The following is a 21,436-nucleotide window of genomic DNA, read 5'->3' as shown; positions in this document are numbered from 1 at the left end:
CCCAAATGTCAAAGTCTATTTCCCCTAAACTCCATCTGTGTTCATATTTGGGCATATGGAATATTTGTGCCAAGTTTGGCCCAGATCCATCATTGTTTGAGTCCACAGTGCTCTTTGGATGTAGGTGAACTACAACTCCAAAATTCAAGGTCAATGGCCACCAAACCCTTCTAGTGTTTTCTGTTGGTCATGGGAGTCCTGTGTGCCACGTTTGGTTCAATTCTATCATTGGTGGAGTTCAGAGTGCTATTTGTTTGTAGGTGAACTATAAATCCCAGCAACTACAACTCCCAAAAGACAAAATCATTTTTTTTGAGTGAAGGACATACATTGGGTTGCTAGGGGTATGCTGTCCAAATTTGGTGTCAATTCGTCCAGTGGTTTATGAGTTTTGTTAATCCCACAAATGAACATTACATTTTTATTTATATAGACTAGCCGTCCCCTGCCACACGTTGCTGTGGTCCACTCTGTTGGTCATGGAGGTTCTGTGTTGGAGGTTTGGAGTTCAGAATCCTCTGTGATTGTAGGTGAACTACAAATCCCAGCAACTACAACTCCCAAATGTCAAGATTCTACTTTCCATCAATGTTCACATTTAGGCATATTGAGTACTCGTGTAGAGTTTGGTCCAGATCCATCATTGTTTGAGTCCACAGTGCTCTCTGGATGTAGGTGAACTACAACTCCAAAACCAAAGGACACTGCTCACCAAACCCTTCCAGTATTTTGTTGGTCATGGGAGAACCGTGTGCCAAGTTTGGTTCAATTCCATCGTTGGTGGGTTCAGAACGCTCTTTGATTGTAGGTGAACTATAAATCCCAGCAACTACAACTCCCAAATGACAAAATCAATTTTTTGAGTGAAGGACATACATTGGGTTGTTAAGTGTCTTGTGTCCAAATTTGGTGTCAATTCGCCCAGTGGTTTATGAATTTCCACAAACGAGCATTACATTTTTATTTATATAGATTATTTATTTAAAACATTTGTATCCCGTTCTTCTCTATCTCCGTAGAAGGACTCAGAACAGCTCACAACAAGAATTCAATGCTAACAATAGTCAACTTTTAAAACATCATACATAAACAGAACATTAAAAGTACATATAAGATAAAAACATATAAACCATTCGCCAGGATAAAAACATCGCCCAACTCAGTCCGCACATTGTGGTCAATAATTTTGGTCATTTACCGGTCCCAGCCATCACTCCGCAAATCCCTCGTTCCACAGCCAGGATTTCACTTGCTTCCTGAAGGTCAGGAGGGAGGGGGCAGATCTAACTTCATTTGGGGGAGAGTTCTATAGCCGGGGGGCCACCACAGAAAAGGCTCTGTCTCTCGTCCCCACCAGACGCGACTGCTAAAGTGGCAGGACCGAGAGCAGGACCTCTTCGGAAGATCTTAACGCCCTTGATGGTTTGTAGGGGAGAATATGTTTGGACAGGTAAATTGAGCCGGAACCATACAGGGTTTTGTAGGTTAAAACCAGAATTTTGAATTGTGCTCAGAAGCTAATTGGCAGCCAGTGGAGCTGGTGTAGCAAGGGAGTTATGTGCTACCTGTACCCCGCTCCTGTGAGTAACCTGGCTGCTGAGCATTGGATTAGTTGGAGTTTCTGGGCAGTCTTCAGAGGCAACCCCACGTAGAGTACATTGTAGTAGTCTATACGGGATGTAACCAAAGTATGGACCACCATGGCCAAGTCAGACTTCCCAAGGTACAGGCGCAGCTGGCGCACAAGCTTTGACTGTGCAAATGCTTCCTTGGCCACCGCCGAAACCTGGGTAGAGGAGCAAGTGTATTGTAAGGGAGCGAGTGTATTCAGTGTTCTTACTTACTTAGGCGATCTCTCGTAGTCCGAGGATGATGGTCCTCCAAGCTCAGTGTTCTGGTGGTGGGTCCATAGGCGACTGTGGAGCCCTATTCTTGATCTGCATCTTCTCCCACAGTCAGTTTCCAGGTGGAAGGCAGTCCCAGTCGGGGTTGGCTTGACGCGCCTTCCTCTTGGCACATTTCTCTTTCACCCTCCATTTGTGCTTCTTCAAATTCTACAGCACTGCTGGTCACAGCTGACCTCCAACTGGAGTGCTCAAGGGCCAGGGCTTCCCAGTTCTCAGTGTCTATGCCAGAGTAACTTGCCCCATGATTATCTCTAAACTTTTTGGAACCTTCTAGGAATAAGTCAAGCCAGGCCAACCTCCCGTGGCTTGCCCTCTGGAAAGAGTTACTAGTTTGCCATAAGTAATTTAAATTGATTTAATCCAAACATTATTAGACAGCTTTCCATTACATCATTATTGATAATACAGTAAAATATAGGCTGGCTGAGCAAGTGCACATGAGCTCATGAATGGCTCAGGATCCCCCGGAGGGAAGTGTGCAGGTCCAAAAGTCGATGTTATTTGGCATTTGCATAAGTGATCTGGAGGGAATGGGGTTGCTTATAACGAGGGTTATCCGGAAAGTAAGGTTACAAGATTTTTTTTTAAAATACAAAGAATGAATATATTTTAATAAAACTTACATGGATTGTAGCATAGGTATTACATTATTTTTCCACATAATCACCATTCAGTCCAATACATTTTGTCATCCATGGGACGAGTCTTTGATGCCTGTGTCATAGAAGTTTCCCTCTGCCTTTTTCAGCCAGTTCGTCATTTCGATTTCCACCTCGTCATCGTCAGAAAAGCGTTTTCCACCAAAGTGTTCCTTCAATTTAGTGAACAGATGATAGTCAATGGGTGTGAGATCAGGGCTGTGAGAGGGGTATACACCGTATACTTAAAACACAAAAACACTCAAACTTTTTGTGGGCATTTGCCAAGAAAGCAAAACATTTTGTCTCAGGCTTTACCCCTCCTTTTTTCTTGCACAAAGCTTCTTGCAGGAAGGATCTTGGCAGCTTGGGCCTTAGTCTTCCTCCCCTACGCATATGCCCATTATCCCAAGCCAGGAATGATAAACAGCCTCTCTTCCCAGCATCACCAGTTGTGTAGCTCATCCCATCATCCTGCATTACAGGAGCCCCTGGTGGCACAGTGGGCTAAACCCTTGTGCCGGCAGGACTGAAGACTGACAGGTTGCAGGTTCGAAACCGGGGAGAGCGCGGATGAGCTCCCTCTATCAGCTCCAGCTTCTCATGTGGAGGCATGAGAGAAGCCTCCCACAAGGATGATAAAACATCAAATCACCCTGGGCAACATCCTTGCAGACAGCCAATTCTCTCACACCAGAAGCAACTTGCAGTTTCTCAAGTTGCTCCTGACATGACAAAAATCCTGCATTACAAAGCATTTGCAAAAGCCTGACAAGCCAGCATAGCAGGATCTATGATCCTGAGAAGAAGACTTGAGTTCCACATGCTTTACGAGGAGTTTCAGAAAAAAATGGCAAGAGGAAAGATACCCCAACTCCTTTCCCTAATGAAAATTTTCATAGAGTGGGGCTCTTGTTTCTGACTGGCGAGATCCCAGAACAAGGGCCATTGTAATCAGGGATGGAGGTACACTGGAGCGTTTAGGTGTGCGTCCTAAATTGTGCCTTTTATTACCAAGCCTGGCAGTTCTGAACATGTTAGTTTGGCACTTAAATGGGACCACCCACTGAGAAGCTTTGGACTGCCGGTGTAGTTGAGGGGCTTCCTTGGAATGCAGAAATAGATTTGCTTATGAATCATGAGGTTTCAGCTTTCCCGGGAGCCTGGAACATTGAAAGCGTCTGTCCAAGAAACACACACGCATACATGAGAGGAATTGACTTGCTTGAACCCCTAAGAGTTTTTAGTATTCTCAAAGGGATAAACCTAGATGATGAGGGCACATGTGTTTAAAATAACAGCAACCATCTTCAACAATGCTTGGGGCACATTTCAGAAATGTATAATACTGTAGGAAGATTTCAGAAGGCTGGGAATGAAAGGGGAGACAAGTGTCCCCTATTTTTCCCCCCCTGCAAATACAAAATACCATTGCAAAATTCTTTTTCCTGGTCTTCAACAACTTATTTTGCAAAATATAGTCCTCTGTCTGAAAACATCATCTATCATGTTTTCTTGAGTCTAACCCTCACCTTTTTGGGGCTTATCCAGAAAGTAATGTCATAATGGATTGTTTTAAATTGTTTCAACTACTGTTTATATATGTTTTATTTTTTACCTTGTTGTTGTGCTGGCATCGAATTGTTCCTTTTGTAAGCCGCCGTGAGTCCCCCCTCGGGAGTTGAGAAGGGCGGGGTAGAAGTACGAGAAATAAATAAATAAATACATAAGATTTTTAAAAATACAAATAATGAATATATTTTAATAAAACTTACATGGATTGTAACATAGGTATTACATTATTTTTCCAGACTATTACATTATTTTTCCATTCAGTTCAATACATTTTGTCATCCATGGGATGGGTTTTTGATGCCTTTGTCATTTATTTATTTACAGTATTATTTATTGACAGTATTTATATTCTGTCCTTCTCACCCCGCAGGGGACTCAGGGCGGATTACAATGTACATATACATGGCAAACATTCAATGCCATAGACACACAACATATATAGACAGACATACAGAGGCTATTTAACATTCCAGCTTTTTCATGAGGGTATCCTGGCCACCAGGGGAGCTGTCGCTTCACCGTCCATTTGTGACACTGATGAAGCACTTCTTCATTCTTTGCATACTTGCTGGAGAGTTTTATGGCGTTGTAAATTAGTTAAATTAGCCTCCCCAAATATGTGGTACCTAAATTTTCTACTTGACAGGTGCAACTGTCTTTTGGGCTGCAAAAGTTGACAGCAAGCTACACAAATTGGTCGGAAGCTCACTCCGACCTGGGCTGGCTTCGAACTCATGACCTTTTGGTCAGTTGTGATCTTAATGCAGCTGACTCCCAGCCAGCTGTGCCACAGTCCCAGTCCCAGAAGTTTCCCTCTGCTTTTTTCAGTCAGTTTGTCACTTCAATTTTCACTTCATTGTTGTCGGAAAAGTGTTTTCCACCCAGGTGTTCCTTCAATTTAGTAAACAGATGATAGTCACTGGGTGCAAGATCAGTGCTGTGAGAGGGGTGCGGACACGCATTGTCATGAAGGAGACAGACTCCAGCCATCAGCATCCCACGTTTGTTTTGGATGACTCTACAAAGTTTCTTCATAGTCTCACAATGTATTCCAAACCCATTTTATTCACATGCTGTCTTGACATTAAATCATCTTCATAAACTGAAACGATTTCATGATGAATCGCAGTGGTATTCATGCCCTTAGCACTTAGGTAGTGTATTACAGCACAAACTTTGCACTTGGAGGGAAATGGAATGAGGACACTCATCTCTAACCTTCACCACAACACCAGTTGATGAGCTACTGATGACCGGCACTGCTCGTTTGCTTCTGCTGGGTTTCTGCTACATGGCAATGATACCAACTTCCCCTGAAAAACTTTCCTGCAAGAGCTATGTGTCTTGTAACCTTGCTTGCAGTCATGCTGGCCACATGACCTTGGAGGTGTCTGTGGACAACTCTTCGGCTTAGAAATAGAGATGAGCACCAACCCCCAGAGTTGGACACGACTGGACTTAATATCAGGGGAAAACCTTCACTTTTATCTTGGAGGCAATGCTGATGGAATTGTTCCAGAAGTTAAGTATGACAACTCACAACCTCTGAGGATGCTTGCCATAGATGTGGAAGAAACATCAGGAAAGAATGCCTCTAGGATATGGCCATATAGCCCGAAAAAACCTACAACAACCCAGTGATTCCGGCCATGAAAGCCTTTGACAACACAGTTAAGTATGACGTCTGTAGATGGTCCACATTTTGTAGGACTATTACAGATTTGGGAGGACAATAGCTTTATAGCAAGCATCTTGGTTTCCCCACAGATGTCCCAATCCTCAAACACTGCTTCATGCAGAAAAATGCTGCACTCGCAGAGCTCAGGCGGTGTTGTATTTCAATGTCAGTGTTGACTTTTGTGGAGAGATGGCTGACAAGGTAGCGGAAATGATCAACATTTTCTAATGTTACACCATTAATCTGTATTTCTGGCATTGCAGAGGGATTGGCTGGTGACTGCTGAAAGCGCACTTTGGTTTTTTTCAATGTTCAGTGAAAGGTCAAGCTTTTCGTATGCTTCTGCAAAGGCGTTTAGAGTGGCTTGTAGGTCTTGTTATGAACGAGCACAGACCACATTATCATCAGCATATTGAAGTTCTATAATATACATTGTTGTAACCTTGGTTTTGACTTTGTTTGCTTAGCTTAAATGTTTTTTATGTTTTGTTTTAGGCAATCCCTCGTTGTCCGAGTAGGATAGTCTTCCAAGATCAGTGTACTGGTGGGTCCGTAGGTGACTGTGGAGCCCTCTTCTTGATCTGCAGCTTCTCCCGCAGTGAGGGCATTGGTTTCTAGGTGGTTATATTTTCTTTGGAAGATGCCTGTGCGTGATTTTTTTAAATATGTGAAGGTTAGTGCACAACTAATCAAAACATAGTCTTCACAGAGTGACGTTCCACTGGTGGCATAGTTTAACAGGACGACCGTGGCTTCTCAATCTGTTGCAGCCTTCTTCTGCCTTCACAGCCATTGTAACATGTTCCATGTTATCCTCCGCCATTGAGTTCTTCGGGTGTTCAGACCGTGCTTGTGTTTGAGACCCTAAATTGGGTCTTCTTAGGTCCACATCACGGGAACACGTAAGGAAGGAGACAGTCCCAAAAAAGTCAGTCAGTCAGTCAGTCAGTCAGTCAGTCAGTCAGTAGCCTTTATTTCGGTCAACAAACCTTCGGCTAAGTCAAGTGAAAGCAGAATAATGAAATACAACATTTGAGTAATTAATAACATCACATTTGGCTTATGATGAATAAAAGCAAGTATCACCATTCACTCTTGGTTGAATGACTGAAAAAAGATCAAAAAACAAGGTTTATTTTAGTTTCTTCATGAAGAAGACAGACAGCCTGGCAGCATACGCAGATGCTACCCTTCAAGTGACTGCTGCGCCCCTTCTCTTTTTCTACTGACTTTTATACTCAAGTAATAGGTCATGGAAAGTACTCTCTTTCCAGCCCCCTTCCCTGGACCTTTTGATGGAAAGTACCTTCTTGTACCTGCAGACTCTGCGCTTAACCACAACCTTTGAATTTAACCACAACACAACTACTTCCTATGTAGGCTTGAACTTTGTATGACCTCTACATGTCGCATCTTGTTTCTTAAAAACATTTTCTTCCGTGTTGCTCTTTTTCTACAGAGAAAGGGTATATTTCTCTTTTGCTGTTAATTTCATTCAAAGCCCTTTGCTTAGCATTTGCAAATTTCACTCAAAGACCCTTTCACTTGTTCTGGAACCTCCCCGGCGGCCATTCCTGGGAGAGCACAACTCCAGTTGTTGTGCCCGCAGGTTCATTGGAAAACGCAAGTCCCCTCACCATGACAAGGTGACAGTCCATGTAGGGCAGCGGTTCACAATCTGGGGGTCGCGACCCCTCGGGGGGTCGTTTGGCCATTTTCTGGGGGTCGCGAAGCCGCATTGGCTGGCCACGCCCCCTCCAAAACGGCGGCCGGCTCCCTGAGACACTGCCACTCCCGCGCACGAAGCCATCTGCCTGTCCCTCATCTCCTTCTGATGGCAGAAGGAGGCGAGGAACGGGCAAGTGGCTCCGTGAGCACCCCTCGCCTGCTTCGCTCTCCCGCCGGCCGGCAGGGGTGCGGAGCAGGCGGGGCCCTTTGGTGCAAGGCCTTGCGCCAGGCGCCCTCGCCTGCTTCGCTCTCCCGCCAGCCAGCAGGGGTGCGGAGTAGGCGGGGCCCTTTGGTGCAAGGCCTTGCGCCAGGCGCCCTCGCCTGCTTCGCTCTCCCGCCGGCCGGCAGGGGTGCAGAGCAGGCGGGAGCCCTTTGGTGCAAGGCCTTGCGCCAGGCGCCCTCGCCTGCTTCGCTCTCCCGCCAGCCGGCAAGCATGCGGAGCAGGCGAGGGCTCTTCGTTGCAGGTGAACTATAAATCCCAGCAACTGCATCTCCCAAATGTCAAGGTCTATTTTCCCCAAACTCCACCAGTGTTCACATTGGGGCATATTGAGTATCTGTGCCAAGTGTGGTCCAGATCCATCATTGTTTGAGTCTGCAATGCTCTCTGGATGCAGGTGAACTATAACTCCCAAACTCAAGGTCAGTGCTCACCAAACCCTTCCAGTATTTTTCGTTAGTTGTGGGAGTTCTGTGTGCCAAGTTTGGTCCAATTCCATCATTGGTGGAGTTCATAATGCTCTTTAATTGTAGGTGGACTATAAATCCCAGCAACTACAACTCCCAAATGACATAATCAATTTTCCCGCCAACCCCACCAGTATTCAAATTTGGGCATATTGGGTAACGTAAGGTAAAAGTTTTCCCCTGACATTAAGTCCAGTCGTGTCCAACTCTGGGAGTTGGTGCTCAATTTCTAGGCCAAAGAGCTGGTGTTGTCCATAGACACCTGCAAAGTCATGTGGCTGACATGACGGCATGGAGCACTGTTGTTGGGTATTTGTGTCAAAATTTGGTCCAGTGAATGAAAATACATCCTGCATTTCAGATTTTTACATTATGATTCATAATAGTAACACAATTATAATTAGGAAGTAGCAATAATAATAATTTTATGGTTGGGGGTCACCACAACGTGAGGCACTGTATTAAGGGGTCGCGGCATTACGAAGGTTGAGAACCACTGATCTACAGGTTAAATAGCTTGCCATCTGTCCGGTAGATGATTTCCATGGTGGTGACTGGGGCCTTGAAAAGAAGACTCTTGTTTGAAGAAGGGATGGTGGGGATCTAGGTTGGACTGTAACTCTCAGCAGGTCTAGACAGCATAGCTAATAAAGAATAACGTAGGGAAGTGTTGTCTGACCAAGACTGTATACTTCCTCCACCTGGCTGGGGGAATGCTGCCACATCTTGTAGATTCCTACTCGTGCCTTCAAGAAGGGCAGAACTTTTATTAAAAACATCTTGTTTCCAAGATGTTTAAGGTTCACAAAAGGGGGAGTGCTCTATTCTTTCTTTTTTTTCTTCCGAAGTCTGTCTGTGAGTAATAACCGACCAGAGTCCTTCCTGTCTTGGCACCACCCCTATGAATGTTTTGGGGAGGAGAAGACCAAGCGGGAGATGAAGGAAAGGTTTGTCCTTTCTTCAACTCGGGCTCCCACCATTTTAAAAAATGCTTTCCCAGACTGCCTGGGATCCTTTCTCTGTGTGCAGAGTTCAGTGAATCAGTTTAACAGGCTAGTCTGAACAGTAGTGCAGCCTGTGTCGTGTCGCTGTAGGCAATTTGTTCCAGCGTGTCTGTGTCTGTGTGTGCTTTTCCAAAGTAAGCCACTCATCTTTGGGGAGGCTGATGTTCAGAGAACATTGAAAGCCATTGTTTCCTGGCAAAACTGAGAAGACAGGTGTAGTATTCGTGGAGAATTGGTTCCCAGCGACCACCTTTTGTGTTGTCCTGTCTGCTTGCTCCACCACACTTCAGGAAAGCAGCGAGCCCGCTGGAAGGCAATTGCTCTGGCGAGCGCAAAAGAGAGACAGCATGCCCTGCTTCTGCCCGGAATATGCAAGGACCTCTTGCCTAAACTATGTTAACCGAGAAATCCATCAGAGAGAGGCCGGGGGAATTCTCTCTTGAGAATTGGAAGGTAAGATCTATATCTTAAATGATGGGTTTTGGGCGGCTTTTTCTGTCTCACCTTGCATCTAATTAAATTAAATCAGATCTTTGTATTCTGATCCCTTTAAAAATCTTCTTCAAGGTAAAGTGAGTCGTGTAATGTGATTTCAGGAACTGAGTTCAGAAGGAATGCATTACCTCCATGGGGAAGGGGCCCTTCCAGGTGCACCAAAGTTCCCACACTGCATGGCATCCATTCTCTTCGGCAGGGAGACACAGGGAGTGCCCCATGGCATTCCTTGACTGTGGCGGCTACTTTTGATCTTTGCTGACTGTAATCTTTTGCTTCTCAGTAAATTGCCCGTTTCTTTCCCTGCCTTTGTTTGCCTTGAAAGGTTCTTTTCTTTCACTCTGAAAAGTTACTTCACTTTTGTGTTGTCAAACACTTTGATGGCCAGAATCACTGGCTTTTCTGTGATTTTTCCGGGCTGTATGGCCATGTTCCAGAAGCATTCTCTCCTGATGTTTCACCCACATCTATGATAGGCATCCTCAGAAGTTGTGAGGTCTGTTGGAAACTAGGCCTGTGAGGTTTATATATTTGTGGAATGTCCAGGGTGGGAGAAAGAACTCTTGTCTGTTGGAATTTTGCAATTAGCATTGAATGGCCATGCAGCTTCAAAGCCTGGCTGCTTCCTGCATGGGGGAATCTTTTGTTGGATGGTGTTAGCTGATTGTTTCTTCTCTGGAATCCCTGTTTTTTTTTTAGTGTAGTTCTTTATTTACTGTCCTGATTTTGTAGTTTTTAAAATACTGGTAACCAGATTTTGCTCATTTTCAAGGTTTCCTCCTTTCTCTTGAAATTGTCCACATGCTTGTGGATTTCAATGGCTTCTCTGTGTAGTCTGACATGGTGGTGAACATAGCCATACAGCCCAGAAAACTCACAGCAACCCAGTACTTCACTTTTTATTGTCAAAGGTTTCATGGCCGGAATCACTGGGTTGTTGTAGGTTTTTTCTGGCTATATGGCCATGTTCTAGAGGCATTCTATCCTGATGTTTTGCCTGCATCTATGGCAAGCATCCTCAGAGGTAGTGAGGACCTCAGTACCGCTGAGGATACTTGCCATAGATGCAGGCAAAATGTCAGGAGAAAATGCCTCTAGAACATGACCATATAGCCTGAAAAAACCTACAACAACCCTACTTCACTTTTGTTTAACGTTTTCTCTCCTTGGATAGCAAAACATATTTCTGGCAATCAAGTGTTTAATTGGTGAGACGGCTTTCATGCCAGCCTATGGAATAAATTGATAAATTTTTCTATAGAACAAAATGGGCTTTCTGAAGTTGTTTGCCTGTCTCCTATTGTCCCCAATACCTGGTTTTGCAGTTAAGAGTACCGACTTCTTCATGTGGGAAATCTTTCCATTTCAGCAGTGTTTCCTCCATAAACTGGTTTGAAAGAAACAGTTTTCTATTACGTCATATTTCTTCTTGTTGCATAATACAAAGCCAGACATTCCTAGAACTTGTTCATATGTGATGACCAAACTGGGAAACTACAAACATGAGCAGTTCACATTCTTCAGGGAAGTACACACTGAAAGAACATGCAAGAAAACCACGGGGCCATGTGAACCAACTGCTACTAAAGGTAGTAGATAAGGAAAGAGGTTGTTTTCAAAATGCTTCACTGACATGCCTTTTGGGTGACTTAACTTTACATTCTCCAGGATTGCAAAACAACAATGAGCTCTGTGAGCAAATAATTTTTCTCAGGAAGTATTTTAGAAGCAGCATTTTGAATTCTTTGATTTAAAAATATTTCTGTACATTATAATTGCTCAAGATAGGAGATACCATTCTGGGCATACTGCCATTCTTTCAAGAACTCTGTGAAGAACTGAAATTTTGTATCATATATTTATTTGTATTGTTATTTTAGGCTACGCATGTTTGTTTGCACCAGATTAGCATTCCAAAATTGCAGTTATGATGATAATAATCAAAAGGGAGTGTTGGAACAATAACTTTAATAACTGGTTAGAACAGTGGTTTCCAACCTTATTTTGGCCAGGGACCACTCTCCAACATTAGTACCAAAAAGGTTGCTAATTCGTTTTTGGTCAACTTTAGATTCAGTTTGGTTAATTGGGGTGCTGATTCAGAATATTGTATTGGATAGACCACATCAGCTCTAGTTTCTGATATACAACATATGCCATGGTCAGTGACAGGGAAAGAGTAGCAGGCGATGTGAAAGGAGTGGAAATAAATAAAATAAAGAGGAAGGAGGCTTGTGGACCAGATTTTTGTCCTTGTGGCACACTGGTGCTCCACGGCCCACAGATTAAGAACCACTGGGTTAGAAGAAACTGTCTAAGCCAGGGGTCCACAAACTTTTTAAACAGAGGGCCAGGTCACAGTCCCTCAAACTGTTGGAGGGCCGGATTATAATTTGAAAAAAAGCATGAATGTATTCCTATGCGCACTGCGCATATCTTATTTGTAGTCAAAAAACACTTAAAAACAATACAATAATTAAAATGAAGAACAATTTTAACAAATATAAACTTATTCGTATTTCAATGGGAAGCGTGGGCCTGCTTTTGGCTGATGAGATAGGACTGTTGTTGTTGTTGTGTGCTTTCAAGTCATTTCAGACTTAGGTTGACCCTGAGTGAGGGCCGGGTAAATGACCTTGGAGGGCCGTATTCAGCCCCCAGTCCATAGTTTGAGGACCCCATGTCTAAGCTCTGCAATTTATTCCTAACTAGCGTAGGACTAAATATAATTGAAAGCAACAAAGCCCATCTTGGACTTAATAGTACTGATAAAAGAGGTATTTGGTTTGGGCCACATATGCCTTTTCTTTCTCAGTAATGCATAAATTGACTCTGTTCACCCAAGCTATAAAACCGAAAGACTTGACAGGGATCTAAAAATCTTGGTTTTTTATATCGAAGAATAGAATTTAACTCAAATAAGCCCCTGGTGGTGCAGCAAGTTAAACCACTGAGCTGCAGAACTTGCTGACCAAAAGGTTGTGGTTCAGATCTGGGGAGTGGGGTGAGCTCCCGCTGTTAGCCCCAGCTTCTGCCAATCTATCAGTTCGAAAACATGCAAATGTGAATAGATCAGTAGATACCGCGTTGGCTGACATCATAGCCATATTAGGAAGGTCCTATTGCATATTCTCATTTCCCCAACCATATTTTCTGATGAGATTCTTGTTAAGCATGGAGGGTAGGTGCCCATGCAACCCTCTTGCAGGCACAAAGTAGTGTAAAGTCCACCTCCTGCTTCTTCCCACCATGACCTCTGCTGAAAATAGGAATTGTCTTCAAGCCTCCAGTTGTTTTTTTGTTACATATATAATTTAGATTACTTACTGTATTGTATATGTGTGTGTTGGTATGCAGTTTTCCTTAACTCTATGTTGTGGGAGGGGCTGCAGACCATGTGATCAGATCTGGGCTTGTTCAGGACTCAGGCTCAATTTTAGAAACAGCATGCTTTCAGAAGCCATTAGACTTTCAATGTAGAAACAGTACAGTTTAGAAGTAAGTAGAAACAGTATGCTTTTAGAAGACAGTAGAAAGAGTATGCTTTAGAGAACTGACTACATTGGACTTTCAGACTCTATTAGACTTTCAGATCAGAGAAATGCTTTCATTTATGGACTGTTGATTATAAAAAAGATGCCCTGTGTTATCTGCACAGAGAAACTACTTCAAATCCTATATGTAACTGGATTGATATATAATGCACCTGTATGATGAATACATGAAATTTGTGAGTAAACCAACAACAGAGAGAGGCAGCATAACTTCCTTTTTTAAAATGCGCGCCATTCAGTCGGTTGAAGACGTAGCGGAGCGCTAGTAGTCTCGTTCGAGAGGTGGGAGTATAAAGTTTTGTACTGACACAGTTCAGTCGCCATCATGCGTTGGAACAGTGAGGAGCGTGCTTTTGCCATTGAGGCCTACTTTTCGAGTGTATTTGGAGTGGCCGGCCCGCTCTCCAGATTTGGCCCCTTGTGATTTTTTTCTATGGGGTTTTTTGAAATCCTGTGTTTATGTCAACCGTCCAAGGACCCTACAAGATTTGAAGACAAACATCCAGGAAAAAATTGCCTACATAACGCCTGCTGTACTGGCAAGAATCATGACAAACACCAGAAATCGGTTTACTCAGTGTATGGCGAATGGGGGACATCACCTACCTAATTTGATCTTCAAAACTAAGTAAAACAAAACTTTAGGTATGCACCTACATTATAAATTTTTTTAAAAAATTCTTATTCATACAATGCATTTTATTAAGTTTTGAAAAAAGGAAGTCATGCTGCCTCACCCTGTATGTTATTTTAACAAAGACTGCTTTATTTTTGGTCTCATGATTTAAACCAAGATGTTTTAAGGAAGAATATATGCTTTTTGGGCAACTGAAAGAACACTTCTGAAACTCTGCTATATATGTGTGTTTTTTGTGCGTTGGCATATCTTTGTCCCTTACAGTTCAAAGAGATATCTAGGTATATCGATTTAACAGCTGAGAAACCTAGTTGCCTTGCATGAGTGCTAGTAAATATTTACCATTAAGGAGAAGGTTGGCTCAAATGAGTTTATAACTTCTCAGGGAGATTCCTGATTTTCCCAAATGGTCATTAATGCCATTTTCTAAAGGTTATGGAGATGTCCATTTCCCAAAAAGTTATGGCATCATTTTTTCCAAAAACCTCATCACTTGCTCTCTCCGCCTGTCTTGCCATACCCTTTCCCATTTCTGCTGGAAAAATGGCTGCAAACACTCTCCTCCTCATCTCCTGATGTTGGGATGGTGGGCAGCGCTGCAAAATACAGAGGGACCATATTGCTGGGTACAGTCGCTGGAGAGCTCAAGGAAGAAGCACCCCGGGGCACTCTCTCTCGTGTAGCTCCCCATCTGTTGTGTTCCTGGAGGCTGCTGGTTTGGCTTGGACAAATGGAGCAGGGTAGACCAAAGGCTGGCTGCGCTCCATGCAGTGGTCTTTGCTCTTGGACAGCCACAGGGCAAAGATGCTTCCATGGAGGTTTATGGCATCTGCTCCTCTCTATTAAATCACCTTTCGGTGCTACTAGAAGTTACATCTGTCTGTTTTATGTTACACAACTCTTCCTAGCTCTCTGAAGCACCCATGGCCTATCATCTTGTCTTAAAACATTATGAGCATTCATTAGATTATCTCTCAGATATTATTTCCAAGATTCCCCATAGTAAATCATAATAAATATTGTGTTGTTATTGGAAAGCTTGGGTAGACCTCATTTCACATTGGTCTTATTTCCCGATTCCAGATAAGTATGGGAATTTGTGTGTTAGAGAGAAGGGCATTTACTTCCTTGGGGATCTCCCTTCTCTCCAGGGCGAGGGCTCTTTTTCTCTGGCTGAAATCTCAGATTGGCTTCTTGAAGGTGGAATAGGTATGCTTTTTTTTTTGTCGTGTCAGGCGCAACCTGAGAAACTGCAAGTCGCTTCTGGTGTGAGAGAATTGGCCATCTGCAAGGATGTTGCTCAGGGGACACCTGGATGATTTTATGTATTATCACCCTTGTGGGATGCTTCTCTCATGTCCCCGCATGAGGAGCTGGAGCTGATAGAGGGAGCTCATCCACCTCTCCCCGGATTCAAACCTGCGACCTGTCGGTCTTCAGTCCTGCCTGCACAGAGGTTTAACCCACTGTGTCACCGGGGGCTCCAATAGGTATGCTGAGCAACTTCCTTCTCACCCCAAAAGAAAGGTACAGAAAGGGAAATTTGAGGAAAGGAGTACTGTATCATAAGTTGAAACAAAGTCTGGTAGGAACAGCAGATCCCCTCCCTGAGCAATCCTACAAAGCCAACCCATGCTTTCTGATCCAGTGAACATTAAACAAAATGCCAAAGAGGTGGATTAATTGTGTAAATGTGTGCAATGTATACTCCACTACAACAAAAGAGATATTCACTTTCCCTATTGATACAAAGTGGCTGAACATCTAGACCAGTGGTTCTCAACCTGTGGGTCCCCAGATGTTTTGGCCTTCAACTCCCAGAAATCCAAACAGCTGGGAAACTGATTGGGATTTCTGGGAGTTGTAGGACAAAACACCTGGGGACCCACAGGTTGAGAACCACTGAGCTAGACAAAGATGGGGAAGGCAATGTCTACAGTTGGGAAAGGAATGTACAATATGGACATCCACAGGGTCATCAAACTTTGAATCTGGGTCAAAGGATAGTCCAAACAAGCACTGACAGATAGGCTTAGATTCTAGGCAAAATCCAAATATCTGCACACTATGGCAACCCTAGCCTTCTAAAAATCGAATCAGCCTTACATGGGGAAAGAGGAACTGTCAATGTGTGCTCATCAAACACATTCAGTCTTACCCCATGAATTCCTATAGTTCCCAGGTGTCAAATAGGTGGCCAGGTAAAGGTAGCAGCATACAGACAACAACTGCAGTAATCTAGAGAAAAAAAATTGCTATACCCGAGCTGGATATAGGTCCCGGTAGAATAAATTGGGGCTTATGTCTCTTGTCAAGGGTAAGGCTGAAACCGCTACTCAGTTCATAGAATTCTAGAGTTAGAAGTGACCACAGGAGCCATCTCACCCAATCCCCTGCTATGCAGAAATACACAACTTAGAGCCTTTCTACACAGCCATATAATAATAATAATAATAATAATAATAATAATAATAATGACAACAAGAACAAGCCATTAGAACCAATGCCATCAAAGCCAGAATTGAAAAGTCGACAACAGATCCCAGATGTAGACTCTTCAAGGAAGCAGATGAAACAATAGATCACATCCTCAGCTGCTGCAAGAAGATCACACAGGCAGACTACAAGCAGAGGCACAACACTGTTGCTCAGATGATTCATTGGAACTTGTGCCACAAATACCATCTGCCTGCGACAGGCATGTAGCCGGGGGGGGGGGGGGGGGGGGGGCTTGAGGGGCTTCAGCCCCCCCCCCCGAAATTCTCATGCTGGTTCGCGAAAAGGCCTAACTGGTGCATTATTTAAACTGTTATGTTTATTCATATCATGATCTGATCACCATACTCAATATATCCCATATGCATGGGGGTATTGGGGTAATGATACAAAAGGTTTGCTAGGCTAGACCCTCTTTCACTCAGACTCAGCCCCCCCCCTGAAACTCAGCCCCCCTTGACCCCCATGAAAAAAATTCAGCCCCCGCCCGAATCAAAATCCTGGCTAAGGGCCTGGCCTGAGACAAAGAACTGGTGGGATCACAAGCTGGAAAAAGTTACAGAGAATGAACATGCCAAACTCCTCTGGGAGTTCAGACAGATAGAGTTTTGGAGCACAGTACTCCTGACCTCACAATCGTGTTAAAAAACAAAATATGGATCGTCGATGTCGCAATCCCAGGTGACAGCAGGATTGAAGAGAAACAACTGGAAAAGCTGACACAATATGAAGATTTAAAAATCGAACTGCAAAGACTCTGGCACAAATCAGTAAAGGTGGGCCCAGTGATAATCGGCACACTGGGTGCAGTGCCTAAAGACCTTGGCCTGCACTTAAACACAATTGGCGCTGACAAAATTACCAAAATTACTACTGGTCAAAGGAAAGTTAATAGAATATCAAGCTTGCAAACTTTGTGTTTTGTTGGTTTGTTTGTTAAAAATGCAATACAATTGTTTGGCTTGCTCCTGACACAATAAATAAATAAATATTTCAGTAAGTGTGATAGAGGGAAGGTTATTGTAGATCCCGAAGAAACATTGTTGTTTCTCATTCCTTTAACCTTTACTTAGAAGCTCTTGATGTGTTTTCCATGCTTTTGAGTAATGGATCTCTGCATGGATGTACACATCTTTGCCATACATTACTATCCATCTTTCTTTCTGGTTTGGGTAGGGAAGGGCAGGCACACCCTTCAGAGTGATCACAAAGGATTATGCGCTCATACACACCCAACCAATCCTACTTTGAGGTTATGGAGACAGACTGAAAAGAGTGCATGAAAAGTTAGAAGCCAGAAATGGTAAAATTTCAAGGAGTAATGCAAATCGCTTCATTAATTTTGCACAGGACAGGGTTGCTGAAGCTTTTGTGAGTCCAGGAAGTGTATATTTCTATGTAGATTCATACAGTTTTTCAGGAAGAGGCAAGAGAAGTGTCATAGGGGTGGGACAGTGTCACCCCTGCCCCTTTTATTGTCCTACCTCTGCTGTACCCATCTATCAGATCTACACTCAAGCATCTTCCTCTGCGGGAAACATGCTTTTCAACAATTCACCCAAAATATATGAAAAGGGAGAGGCCACATGGTGGTCACTTCCTACTTCAGTCACTGTACATTTCTAAGGCTTTCGATACATTTAAAAAAGCAAAATTGCACAAAATCATTCATATGTTTTTAAAATAGACTAAAAATCAGGGTATTTGAAAAAACCTACAAGGACAAAGAGTCAGTGTCAACATATTTGTGTGTATGTATATAAATAAAAATGTAATGTTTGTTTGAGGGATTGACATAACTCAAAAACCACTGGATGAATTGACACCAAATTTGGACACAATACACCCATCAGGCCAATGAGTGACCATCACTCATAAAACACTGAAAAACACAGCAGAAGAGACTTAAAAAGCCAAAAAATAAAAAAAATACATTACAACACACGTGCAAACCCACAAATATATACACATGCATATATACACACAAAACACATATACGCAGACTGGGCCACAGCAATGCGTGGCAGGGGATGGCATATATAAATATATATATATATCACTTGCCGTCCCCTGCCACACGTTGCTGTGACCCACATGGGGGTTCTGTGTGGGAGGTTTGGTCCAATTCTATTGTTGGTGGGGTTCAGAATGCTCTGTGATTGCAGGAGAACTATAAACCCCAGCAACTACAACTTCCAAATGTCAAGATTCTATTTTCCCCAAACTCCACCAGTGTTCACATTTGGGCATATTGAGTATTCGTGTAGAGTTTGGTCCAGATCCATCATTGTTTGAGTCCACAGTGATATCTGGATGTAGGTGAACTACAACTCCAAAACCAAAGGACACTGCCCATCAAACCTTTCCAGTATTTTCTGTTGGTCATGGGAGAACTGTGTGCCAGGTTTGGTTCAATTCCATCATTGGTGGGGTTCAGAATGCTCTTTGATTGTAGGTGGACTATAAATCCCAGCAACTACAACTCCCGAATGACAAAATTATTTTTTTTGAGCGGAGGACATACATTGGGTTGTTAGGTGTCCAAATTTGGTGTCATTTCATCCAGTGGTTTTTGAGTTCTGTTAATCCCACAAACGAATATTACACACACACACACACACACACACACACACATGAATGTATATATTGAAGAAAGTACACACATACACACACAATATACAATTATTTTCCTTTTGCATGCGAAAACCTTAAAATGGAATACAGAAATGAAACAAGATGAGAATGTCAGTAGTTAGAAAAGTAATATGACAGGAATGAGATGGATAGATTATAAAATCCCTACCTACGACTGAAAACAAAGTTATATATTGCCATGAAAAGTAGTCCATTTAAGTAATACAGCACTTAGATAACTGTTGGACTCTCTATTCTAAATCTTTTAGAATAGTGTACCACGTTTTAAGTTGTTTAGCTTTAACAGTGTTGTGGGGAAGTACCGATGAATGTACTTTTAGCACTCAACTGTGAAGCTAATACTTGTGATAATTCACTACATGTAATAGAAACAAAGATCGGTCTCCCTTGTGTTAATACTCTGTCCCATTGAACTTATTGGCAAATTTTCACTTCTTGCATTCCTGGCTAAAAGTGAATGTTGAGATATTATTATATTGTTGCACTTAGAAGTCTCTGAAATGTTTCTTTTTCTGTTGGAATGGCACTTTTTGCGCTACAGCACTTGTTACGGGTTTGGGCAGTGAGCTATGGGGAAAAGATGGGAAAACACTGGTGCCTGTATTCCTACCCCTTAGAGAAAGTATTTTTTTTAATATATATACAGTAGAGTCTCACTTATCCGACATAAACGGGTCAGCAGAATATTGGATAAAGGAAAATGTTGGATAATACAGAGTCTCCTGCTGTTACCTGTCCAATGCAGCTCTAGACACTTAGAATACTAACAACAAGGACTCAAAGGTGTCAAGGCAAGGCAACACCTCAGAGTTAGAGCAGCCCAGCAGGAAGTGTCCGAGTGCGGAAGTGGAGTATGGAAATCACCAAGGGAAAGAGGAAGGACCCTTAAGCTTCCGGTCCTCCTCCTCCTCCTCCTTGTCTAGCCGTTCCCTGCCATGTGTTGCTGTGGCCCAGTCTGATAATCTGGAAAATAAAGTAATGACAAAGTGTTGGTTTCTAATATATGCAATTTCTTTATGCTTAAACAGCACTTCTTGCTGTTTCTTTGTCACTATTGATGTGGAGATTGTCTGGTTTGCCTACTCTGGAACATGCAACATCTAATTGTCCTTCTTTAGGGGTCCCTTTCAAATCTATGATACTATATCTGTGTGTGTGTGTGAATCTTATATATCTATGTATATATCTATGGCTGGATGGCTCTTTGTCAGGAGGGCTTTGATTACGTTTTCTTGCCCTGGTGAAGGGAGTTGGACTGGGTGGCCTTAAGTATTTTCTGTTGGTCATGGAGGTTCTGTGTGGGAAATTTGCCCCAATTCTGTCGTTGGTGTGGTTCAGAATGCTCTTTGATCATATGTAGGTGATCTATACATCCCAGTAACTACAACTCCCAAATGTCAAGGTCTATTTCCCCCCAAACTCCATCTGAGTTCACATTTGGGCATATGGAGTATTTGTGCCAAGTATGGTCCAGATCCATCCTTGTTTGAGACCACAACAACGCTCAAACTCAAGGTCAGTGTCCACCAAACCCTTCCAGAATTTTCTGTTGGTCATGGGAGTCCAATGTGCCATGTTTGGTTCAATTCCATCGTTGGTGGGGTTCGGTTCAGAATGCTCTTTGATTGTAGGTTAACTGTAAATCCCAGCAACTACAACTCCCAAATGACAAAATAAATTTTTTGAGTGATGGTCACTCCTTTGGTTAGTAGGTGTCTTGTGGCCAAATTTGGCGGCTATTCGTCCAGTGGTTTTTGAGTTATGTTAATCCCACAAACGAACATTACATTTTTATTTATATAGATGGAGAGAGAAAGTTGGGGAGTGCTCCTTTAACTGAAGGGGAAATGCTGGAGGAAAAGGGTGTGTGTGTTGGATAAGAGCATCGGATAAGACGGAATACTGGATAAGCGAAGTGAGACTCTATTGTAATCCTTATATGCAATGCATTAAATTACTCACAGATACTTTCTGTCCTTCTTTAGCTGATTCCTCTGCCCAGTTCCACTGGTACTAGATCAGTGGTTCTCAACCTGTGGGTCCCCAGATGTTTTGGCCTTCAACTCCCAGAAATCCTAACAGCTGGTAAACTGGCTGGGATTTCTGAGTGTTGTAGGCCAAAACACCTGAGGACTCACAGGCTGAGAACCACTGTACTAGAGGAATTTGAAATATCTCATTTTGGATTATGTTTTCAGGCATCACTCGGTCAGTGGAATCTCCACCTTTCCCTTATTATTTATTATTATTATTATTTGCTTTATTTTTATACCGCATTTTTCAGCCTAAATCGGCGACTCAATGCGGTTTACAATACAATTTATATGACAGTCACAATTAGTTAAAACACAACATACACGACAAACAATACAAGACAAACAA

The 21,436-nt window shown here is 42.9% G+C and overlaps 1 protein-coding gene across 1 annotated transcript in view; it reads left to right on the top strand.

The window, feature by feature from the left end:
* Positions 1–8,816: 8,816 nt before the first annotated feature.
* Positions 8,817–21,436, top strand: part of EVA1A (eva-1 homolog A, regulator of programmed cell death) — a 57,339-nt gene continuing 44,719 nt past the window's right edge. Inside the window, exon 1 of the mRNA XM_060785123.2 lies at positions 8,817–9,670. The gene's annotated coding sequence lies outside the window, so the exon portion shown is untranslated. The remainder of the gene's footprint in view (positions 9,671–21,436) is intronic.

Source organism: Anolis sagrei, chromosome 1, assembly GCF_037176765.1.
Source record: "Anolis sagrei isolate rAnoSag1 chromosome 1, rAnoSag1.mat, whole genome shotgun sequence".
Taxonomy (NCBI): Eukaryota; Metazoa; Chordata; class Lepidosauria; order Squamata; family Dactyloidae; genus Anolis; species Anolis sagrei.
This window is presented reverse-complemented; position numbering and strand designations above follow the sequence as displayed.